The 11144-nt window shown below is 31.4% G+C and overlaps 1 pseudogene across 1 annotated transcript; it reads left to right on the top strand.

The window, feature by feature from the left end:
• Positions 1–40: 40 nt before the first annotated feature.
• Positions 41–10708, top strand: LOC145310508 (uncharacterized; annotated as a pseudogene). Its single transcript, XR_013876566.1, has 7 exons — positions 41–126; positions 1073–1169; positions 1600–1647; positions 2628–2720; positions 3173–3260; positions 3859–4674; positions 9779–10708. The product of XR_013876566.1 is annotated as an uncharacterized LOC145310508 (transcript).
• Positions 10709–11144: the final 436 nt, after the last annotated feature.

Genomic DNA, 11144 nt, shown 5'->3' with positions numbered 1-11144 from the left:
CCTTGTAGTGTAAATAAAATTAATGTGTAATGTAAATATATTATTTTCAGATTAATTTATAACAAACAAAAGTATAGATATCAATAAGAAAGAAGTTTTAAAGTAATTTTGTTTACAAAAACACAGGTTATTCACTTTATTACTAAATATTTCTATAATTAGAGTCAGTCAGTCTGTACCTCCGTCCTTCCGTCTGTACTTATGTCCGTAATGGTAAACTCTTTAATTTAGACATGTTAGAATTGTTCTTTTTAACTTTGCATTATGATAGCTATAACAGTTAGGCACGATTTAGGAAGCATAGTAACTATATAATCATCCTATACTGTATCCTGTATTTAAGCAATATTGAAACTAATTTATGTTCAATTTTATTTATACTTACATATTTATGTTCTGACACTCAGCAAAAGTTATTACTCGTTTGTCCTATCTTTTGAGTTTAGAGCTTTGCTTTTCTGGATGTTATCATCCTTATTTTATTTCTCTTAGGTAGATTAACAACTTCCTTCACCTTCCTAAAAGCTTAAAAGCGATATTTTCCTTGTTTTTGGCCAACTTTCCTGATTATTGTAGCTGTTTACGAGATCTTTGTGATTTATATTTATACAATTAAGTGGCTGTAATCCTTGAAGATTTAATTGCTTTTCAAGGACATCCATGACTTTTTTAGGGGGGGGGGGGTTTAATTTAAAATTGGTTGGGGTAAATGGCGCATAAAATAGTTTTATCACTTTGGTAAACTGGGGAAGGGGGCTGATTACCCCCTAATTTTTTAGTGACGGTTTATAACCAGTGCAGTTTTTAAAACGGAAATTGTGCCTTCTTATTTGTTAAAACCAAGGGCCAGCAAATGTTTTTGAGGGATTTCAAGGAGGAGGGGGGATTGGTATAATCTAATATAATTCCAAACATTATATAGTGCTTTTTTGAGGGGGGGGGGGAGTTTCACTCCTTAACAAACTTACCTATAATATCCATTCAATTTAGATGACAATTTTTCATGCCACTTTTTTGTAACCAAATCTTTTCTTGAATATTAAACAAGAGTTAACTATTTTTTTTATTTTAGATTGTTCATTGAATCAATGCCAGGCAGTTACTAACATTTCCAGGGAACAGAGAGAAATCCACAGTGGAATTTTGATTGTGGAATAAACTCATGAAAGGTACTCTAATTTCTTATCATATTTTATGTGCAAAGCCTTTCTCCAATTTTGACAATCTGTCCGTATTAAGTTCACATTTATTCTGTTATTTCTGCTAAATTACATTTATATTATATGTTGACAAACTAACATATTTATATTTTAAAAATCTATATTATCAAATAATGCATGATAAATAATAATCTACCGCCAGAATCTTTATTCATTATAAAATAACATTACAACCTTTTATCAAATACATCTTCAGTTTCTGATTAAAAGTAGGAGGAGTCCACCTTAAGCATCATATTTAAGTAAATGGGTGGAGATTTTGTGAGGTTCTATTTATAAAAACAATAGTTAACTATCGTTTATTTTTTAGGTTGATAAGTGAATCAATGTCAGTCAACAACTAACATTATATTATTATTTAGAATTATACATTATTTAGACATGTTAGAATTGTTCTTTTTAACTTTGCTTGATGATTGCTATAAAGGTAAGATTCAGGAATCGTAGAAACTCTATCAAGAAAGTCCCTGCATCCTATGAAAAATATCTGATTTTTTACTTTTTTTTGTCAAAAAATGTTTGTATGATTTTTTGGTGTATTTTCTGGAATAATAATTCTTAGGACAACAAATCACATTATTGTAAGCAAGGCATCTTTATAATGAAATCCAAAAAAATAAAGTATGTCCTCTACTGTATCCTGTATTTAAGCAATATTGCAACAAAATGTTCAATTTTGTTTGTACTTACAAATTAATGTTCTGGCACTTAACAAACTTTATTGCTCCCTTGTCCTTTCTTTTGACTTCAGAGCTTTGCTTTTATGGATCTTATTATCCTTTTTTATTACTAAAGGTTGTATCCCAATATAGAGAGTTGATTACTCCCTAATTTATTTGTGACGATTTATAACCCGCAGTTTAGGTGTGAAATTGTGAAATTTGTAAAAACCAAGATTTTTTAACCACGAAGCGGCAGTAAATTTTTTGAGGGTCTAGTTGGGGTGAGGGGGGATAAAAATCTAATATCCCATTAAACTTAGATTTTTTTCAATTAGATTATTTACAAAGTTTTAAGCTTAAGATTCAGTACATTTTACTCACGGTTTACGAGCTCCCGGCACCTAGCACCATCCCCCCCTTATATTTGTTGCAAAGTTGTTGCATAAGACCTAATTCTACAAAAAAAAAAAACTAAATTAAGATAGACCTAATCCTACAAAAGACCTAATGACAGCATCCATAAATCTGGAGGCCCTAACCCTGCGGGGCTACTTAACATTACCTAACCTAACTTAAGTATGTAGGTAGGATAGATTAGGTATTTATTTATTCTATGTTTTTTTTCATAAAGATAAAAAATAATTTCCCGCCAGAATAAGTTTCTGATTATGCGTTGAGTAAATGGGCGGAGATTTTGTTTAGCTAAATATTCAGAAACAAAAGTTAAATATTGTTTGTATTTTAGGTTGATAATTGTATTAATGTCAGCAACGAACATTTACAGTAAACAAAGAGAAATCTACAGAGGAATTTTAATTGTGGAATAAACTCATGAAAGGTAATTTAATTTCATTGTTTGCATTGGTTTTCACACTAAGTTTACACTCATCCTGTTGGAGATGATACATTATATTAATATACATTATTATAACAAAGGAGGTCATTATTTTCGCGTATTTTCCATAAAGGCGAGTGTTTTAAGACTTTAAAATAGGAGTAGAGCTCTAAAATTTGGCATCGCAGATGCTTTAATAGAGTGTAACATGTATTTTTGAAGAAATTGCGACCAAACTGATTATTAGATAATGATAATTAGTAATCAATTATAAACAATATTTTGCCGTCAGAATCTTTTTTATTCAAATAACATCACAACCTTTTAACAAAAATAATTGCTTGTCCAGTTTCTGATTAAAAGTGGGAGGAGTCTATGTTAAGCATCATTTTTAAATAAATTTTGTTGCACTTTGATTTTATCAAAACATGAGTTAAATATTGATTATGATTTAGGTTGATAATTGAATCAATGTCAGTCAACAACTAACATTCACCGTGAAAAGAGAGAAATCCATAATACAGATCTACTTTATATTATAAGGTATTTATACTTTGCTTTACTTCAGAAATAGTTAGAGTTAGATCTGTTATCTGATCTTTAATTGTATATAAGTATAGATGTATAACCCATTGGTTGGCACCTCTTTATTCTGCTAACAAATTGATTTCTCCTCTTTTGTGGCGACTTAGCTGTGTTATTATTTCCGATATTACAGGGTGATATTCAAAGACCCTATGGACAGTCGCCATAGGGTCTCCACTCCTTGAACATTAAACATACAGTCATTTAACCCCTGCTTCCTCTATTCTTTATTTTATATCCAAAGTAGATATTTGATTTTTAGTATGCCAATTAATTAAATATTTGACGTCTTTTCATCCTTTGACTTGGTTTCAAAAAGTGTCACACCCGCCTCCCCCTTTCTAAAGCAATATTTATGGCGGATTTTTTATAATGATTCATCTCTGTATAGGGAATCTATCTTAAACCGACTCTCTAATATTATTGAATACTGATTTTAAAAATATTTTGCTGACCATCATTTCCAAATTCCCACCTACTCCGAATTTGAATATACATCTCTTCAGCTTTTATTAAAGATTTTGTGTTTTATTCTAATTCATATAAATAATTTCAGGAGATTAAGAGAGGTTATACCACCATGAATACCTGTGATATTTGTAAAAAGAATTTTACACAGAAATATAATTTGCTGGTTCATAGGAGGGTACATACTGGTGAGAAGCCATACTCATGTGATCAATGTGAAAAGGCATATTCTAGTAATAGCGATTTAACTAAACATAAAAGAGTCCACACAGGTGAAAAGCCATTCTCATGTGATCAATGTGAAAAGACATTTACAACTAGTAGTCACTTGACTAAACATAAAAGAGTTCATACAGGTAAGAAGCCATACTCATGTGATCAATGTGAAAAGACATTTTTTCGTAATGAAAGTTTGACTGACCATAAAAGAATTCATACTGGAGAGAAACCATACTCATGTGATCGATGTGGAAAGACCTTTGCAACTAGTGGTCACTTGACTAAACATAAAAGAGTTCATACAGGTGAGAAGCCATACTCATGTGATCAATGTGAAAAGACATTTTCTCGTAATGAAAGTTTGACTGACCATAAAAGAATTCATACAGGTGAGAAGCCATACTCATGTGAATTATGTCAGAAATCTTATTACACTAGAACAGAACTGTCAAGACATAAAAAATCAGCTGGACATCTCAAGAAGTTAGGATCTACTCAGAATACAGTTCCAGCTCCTGCTTCTACCAGTTTTGTTGATTGTAGTGAAGCTGAAGTAAAATTAGAGATAAAAGAAGAAGAAACTCTTGATGAAGATCCTCTCTTTATAAAGATGGAGGCTGAGAGTGCGGAATTAATTATAAAAGAGGAAATAAAAGAGGAAGAAGGAATTGCAATCGAAGAATTTGTTTAAGTAGATAGAAATAAAAATGTTTGATATAAAAATGAACATAAATTGCATTTTTGTTGTAAATTAATTTGACATGTGCTTTTTTATAAATTAATGTTTGTATTTATTATTTGTAAACAATATTGCTTCTTCAAAAACAATTTAAAAGAAAAAATCATAATTCTTTGAAAAAAAATTATTTGTAAAAATGTGTAAATTGAAAGTATCTTATATACTTTGTTTGCTTTATTGTTTAAACATAGATCTGCGTTGCCCTAACCCTACAGGGCTACCTTGTACATGCCCAAATTATCCTAACCTAAGTTTGAGGAATACTTATACTGTCCTTCTCTTGAACTTATAACTTCTTTGATTTTTGTTATTCAATATAATTATCATTTTTTTTCATATTTAGAATTGTGTTACATGTAAATTTATTTAATTTCAGACTGAATATGAAATGAATTGAGACTCTCAGATTATAAAAAGAAAGAAAACACGAGTAATTTGAGTTTAGCAAAGTAAAGTAAGTTAGTTTTTTACATTACAAATATTATGTATCAGAATCTTTAGAATATTAATATTAAAAATAAAGAATGTTTGTCTGTCCGTAATAGAAGTGAATTAGTTTTCTGTATTAAAATATTATTTTAAAAAAATGTTGGGGTTTGGAATGGTTGTTTCTATAGTATGTATTTTAAATAACAGCTGAAGATGGACATTGAATAAAACATCAAAAGTAGATCGGGTAATAAGACATGTACATATAAGTGGATAGAAGAGAAAGTGGGTTATGAATTAGATGAGTTTTCATAGAGTACATCTGGGATACTTTTACCAACATAGTGACAGCTACATAAGCACAACTAACTATATAATAGCTGGTATACTAAAATCAGTATTTAAAAATATGAAGGCTTGAAATTAATTTTTTCAGTTCTACACAGGTGTTACATTGAATATTTTTTTATTTAAGGTGCAAGAACAAGGGGGGGGGGGAAGTTCTGCCACTTTCGCGTAAACAGTGTGCAGTGGACTAGGTATTGATTTTAGATTATAGGTTATTTAGGATAAAAGTTTACTTTTGGGTATTAGTTCACGTATATTTAATCATTTTTTGAATAGGTCTCCAGGTTCAGGTGCTGCAGGCTGGAAGGTCGTTTCTGGACAGGTAAAAAAATTAAAAAATTTTTGTTTGAAGAGTTAGAGAGCAACTTATAAAACAAAATATATTTCTTTTTGAATGTTATTAACATATCTGCAGAAAAAATTAAATTCGGCCTCCAGGTTCAGGTGCTGCAGGCCTCCAGGTACACTCTGGACAGGTAAAAATTAAAAAAAATTATTTGAAGAGTTAGAGGTACACTTATTAAACCAAATATGCATCTTTTTGAATGTTATTACCATATTAGAAGAAAAAATGACAATCGGCCTCCAGGTTCAGGTGCTGCAGGCCTCCAGGTACACTCTGGACAGGTAAAAATTAAGTTTTCTTATTTGAAGAGTTAGAGGTACACTTATTTAACCAAATATGCATCTTTATGGATGTTATCATCATATTTGCAGAAAAATTTAAAATCGGCCTCCAGGTTCAGGTTCTGCAGGCCTCCAGGTACACTCTGGACCGGTAAAAATTAAAATTTCTTATTTGAAGAGTTTGATGTACACTTATTTAACCAAATATGCATCTTTTTGGATGTTATTACCATATTTGAAGAAAAAATGACAATCGGCCTCCAGGTTCAGGTGCTGCAGGCCTCCAGGTACACTCTGGACAGGTAAAAATCAAAATTTCTTATTTAAAGAGTTAGAGGTACACTTATAAAACAAAATATGCATCTTTTTGGATGTTATTACCATATTTGAAGGTAAATTGACAATCGGCCTCCAGGTTCAGGTGCTGCAGGCCTCCAGGTACATTCTGGACAGGTAAAAATTTTAAAAAAATTATTTAAAGAGTTAGAGGTAAACTTATTAAACCAAATATGCGTATTTTTGGATGTTATTGTCATATTTGAAGGTAAATTGATATTCGGCCTCCAGGTACAGGTGCTGCAGGCCTCCAGATCCATTCTAGACAGGTAAAAACTAAAAATTTAAAAAAATTATTTAAAGGGTTACAGGTACACTGCTTAAGTACATACTGACGTTTTTTAGGACTTGATTATAGAGATGCTTTGTTTATAACACTATACCTAGTGATAGGAATCAGTATTAAAAAAATAAGATGAATAAGATAATTTTAACATTCAAAATTTGTTGTCAAAAAATATAAAAAAAAAAACAGCTTGTTTTAAATGGCTGTACGGATTTCTTGTAACATTTATAGAGTTGCTGCGTTTTCTAAGTCGTACCTAACTGTTATAGAAATCAGCATGCAAAGTTTGAAATTGATAGAGCAATTTTAACCTGTTTGAATGAACAAAAAGAGCTAACTGTAACGGACAGACCATCCCTAATTACAGAAAAGCTTTGCTTTTACAAATTACCAGTGTATTTCTCCTGAATTTGAAAATTTTAGGGTGATTATTGGATTTTAAAGAGATCCTCTCAAACGTGCAAAGCAATCTGTCAAACTTATACTTCCAACTTTAAAATATATGAAAGAAAATTAAGTACCTGTACATTAAGATATATAAGTTTTCCGGAATTTTAAAGTTAGGGGGAGATTTGAAATCTGCATCAAATTTTAAGGATTTTTTATAAAATTCGTTTTTTCTATAATTCTTTATCTAAAAGCGGAAATGCATTTTAAGTTAATTAATTTTAGCATCTGTGATTGGTGGATTTAAAAAATCTGCGCTCTGATTGGATGTCGTACATCATTCAACCAATTAGAGCGCAGGTAGTTTAAAATCCACCTATCCTATTGGTCAAAATTAATTAACTTAAAATGCATTTCCGCTCTTAGATAAAGAATTATAGAAAAAACGAATTTTATAAAAAATCCTTAAAATTTGACGCAGATTTCAAATATCCCCCTAACTTTAAAATTCCGGAAAACTTATATATCCTACTGTACATAACTATATTCTTTACTGGAGTAGAAACATGGCCTCTTCTTTTCTTTCTCCTAAGACAAACAAAAAAAGATTTTTGAGATCTTTTTAGAATATATTAAAACAAAATCACATTTTCCTTTGAAGTCTTTAGACGTCATGACATTGTTGATAGACCAACAGACCAAGAAAATGCTTATTGGCATAGGGAATTTCCAACTAAAAAAAAGTAAGCATATTATCTTGAGTACCTAGTTGCCAAGAAATTTACATTTATTCCATAATATTTCTTACATATGCACAGACAAACAGTCGGCCATTTAGAATATCAGAGGAACTTTTAACAAATATAGAATATAAAAATAAATACAATTTTTGCCAGAAAGTGTCAGGAATTCCTGCCTTTTTCTTTAGACGTGGATTGAATATACAATCTAAGAATTTCTTTATATTTTACTAACCTGGATGGAGAATCTGTAGCTCTGAATGACATCTGGATAAAATTAACCTCTCTCAGTAGTAATTTTAAAATTATTTCACTAGCATCTATACTTTATAATCTGAATCCTATTGAAATTGCATTCCCCATTCTGAGTATCTGTAATATTATATCTTAGACAGAATTATATTTTGCATATGTGTGGAAAACCATACATAAACAAAAAGTAATAAATACAGATCTATCTAGCTGGCTCCTGGAGGCCACCTTGACCCTATCTGGAGCACAACTCAAACCTTTCATCTAAATAAAACAAATTATAAAATTAATTTTTTAAACCTGTCCAGCAGGCTCCTGGAGGCTACCTAGAGCCTGCCTGGAACAAAAATAGAAGACTTACTTAATAAATTTTGTCATATTATTATATTTTAATAATTTTCTATTTAGAAACCTTTCCTCTAATATCAAATATTACCTTTATTGGAATTTACCTTGCCAGCGGCCACAAGCAGTCACCAGTGGTCACCAGGATCCAGGTAAGGTGTCCAAATCAAAAAGTATCAAAAAATATTATAACTGCCTGTCCAGAGTGTACCTGGAGGCCTGCAGCACCTGAACCTGGAGGCCGATTGTCAATTTACCTTCAAATATGGTAATAACATCCAATAAGTTGCAAATTTGGTTTAATAAGTGTATCTCTAACTCTTCAAATACGAAATTTTAATTTCTACCTGTCCAGAGTGTACCTGGAGGCCTGCAGCACCTAAACCTGGAGGCCGATTGTCAATTTACCTTCAAATATGGTAATAACATCCAAAAAGATGCATATTTTGTTTTATAAGTGTACCTCTAACTCTTCAAATACGAAATTTTAATTTCTACCTGTCCAGAGTGTACCTGGAGGCCTGCAGCACCTGAACCTGGAGGCCTATTGTCATTTTTTCTTCAAATATGGTAATAACATCCAAAAAGATGCATATTTGGTTAAATAAGTGTACATCAAACTCTTCAAATAAATGTTTTTAATTTTTACCTGTCCAGAGTGTACCTGGAGGCCTGCAGCACCTGAACCTGGAGGCCGATTGTCATTTTTTCTTCAAATATGGTAATAACATCCAAAAAGATGCATATTTGGTTAAATAAGTGTACATCAAACTCTTCAAATAAGAAATTTTAATTTTTACCTGTCCAGAGTGTACCTGGAGGCCTGCAGCACCTGAACCTGGAGGCCGATTTTAAATTTTTCTCCAAATATGATGATAACATCCATAAAGATGCATATTTGGTTAAATAAGTGTACCTCTAACTCTTCAAATAAGAAAACTTAATTTTTACCTGTCCAGAGTGTATCTGGAGGTCTGCAGCACCTGAACCTGGAGGCCGAATTTAATTTTTTCTGCAGATAAGTTAATAACATTCAAAAAGAAATATATTTTGTTTTATAAGTTGCTCTCTAACTCTTCAAACAAAATTTTTTTAATTTTTTTACCTGTCCAGAAACGACCTTCCAGCCTGCAGCACCTGAACCTGGAGACCTATTAAAAAAATGATTAAATATACGTGAACTAATACCCAAAAGTAAACTTTTATCCAAAATAACCTATAATCTAAAATCAATACCTAGTCCACTGCACACTGTTTACGCGAAAGTGGCAGAACTTCCCCCCCCCCTTAATAATCCATCATGAACAAGTGTCATATCTGCTGCAAGGAATTCTCTACTAATGGCAATTTGACAGTACACATAAGAATTCATACAGGTGAGAAGCCATACTCATGTAATACATGTGAAAAAAATTTCTATACAATTAGTGATCTGAAAAGACATAAGAGGATTCATACAGGTGAGAAACCATTCAAATGTAATACATGTGTTAAAGCTTTCACACAACAAAATCATTTAACTGACCATATGAGGATCCATAAAGGAGAGAAGTCATACTCATGTGATACATGTGACAAAGCTTTCCGTACAAATACTGATTTAACAGTCCATAAGAGGATTCATACAGGAGAGAAGCCATATTCTTGTGATACATGTGAAAAGACTTTCTCACAACTAAGCCAAATTAATTCACCATAAGAGGATTCACACAGGAGAGAAGCCATACTCTTGTGATACATGTGAAAAGGCTTTTTCACGACAAAGTCATTTAAATGACCATAAGAGGATTCACACAGAAGAGAAACCATTCAAATGTGATACATGTAAAAAGACATTTACCGTCAGGAGTTCCTTAACAACACACAGAAGAAACAATAAATGTGAGAAGCCATTCTCTTGTGATACATGTGAAAAGGCTTTCTCACAACAAAGTCATTTAATTGTACATAAGAGGATCCATACTGGTGAGATGCCATACTCATGTGAATTATGCCAGAAATCTTATTACAAAAGTTCTAGTATGTCAAACCATAAGAAATCAGCTGGACATCTTCTACTTCTGCTTCTACCAGTTTTGTTGATTGTAGTGAAGCTGATATTAAACTAGAAATAAAAGAAGAAGAAACTCCTGATGAGGATCCTCTCTTTATCAAGCTGGAGGCTGAGAGTGTGGAAGTAATTATAAAAGAGGAAATAAAGGAGGAAGAAGGAATTAAGTGTGAAGAATTTGTTTAAGTAGATAAAATTAAAATGCTTTATAAATGAAAGAACCCAAGTTGCATATTTGTTGCAAATGTATTTTGACAATTGCTTTGTTTTATATTAATGTTTTTATTTAAGATTTAATAATGTGTATAAATGAAATTATTTCTCCAAAAACAATTTTAAAGACAAAATTAAGATGCTAAAAAAATGTTATTTGTAAATAGGGAGAATCTTATATACATTGTTTGCTTTATTGTATAAACATAAATCTGCGTTGCGTTGCGGGGCTGCCCTGTACATACCCAATTTACCCTAAGCTAAGTCTGAGGAATACTAATTTAGTATTGTAAAATGGAGGAATAGGTTGCTCTAAAAATCCGTAAAGGTTGTGAGTTTTAAGTTTAAAACAGTAGTAGAAGAATAAAAATTAATGTTAACTTTAAAAAAAAAATTTAGAAAT

This window comes from Acartia tonsa, unplaced genomic scaffold, assembly GCF_053477335.1.
Source record: "Acartia tonsa isolate MP-2025a unplaced genomic scaffold, ASM5347733v1 sca2, whole genome shotgun sequence".
In the NCBI taxonomy this organism is placed as follows: Eukaryota; Metazoa; Arthropoda; class Copepoda; order Calanoida; family Acartiidae; genus Acartia; species Acartia tonsa.
This window is presented reverse-complemented; position numbering and strand designations above follow the sequence as displayed.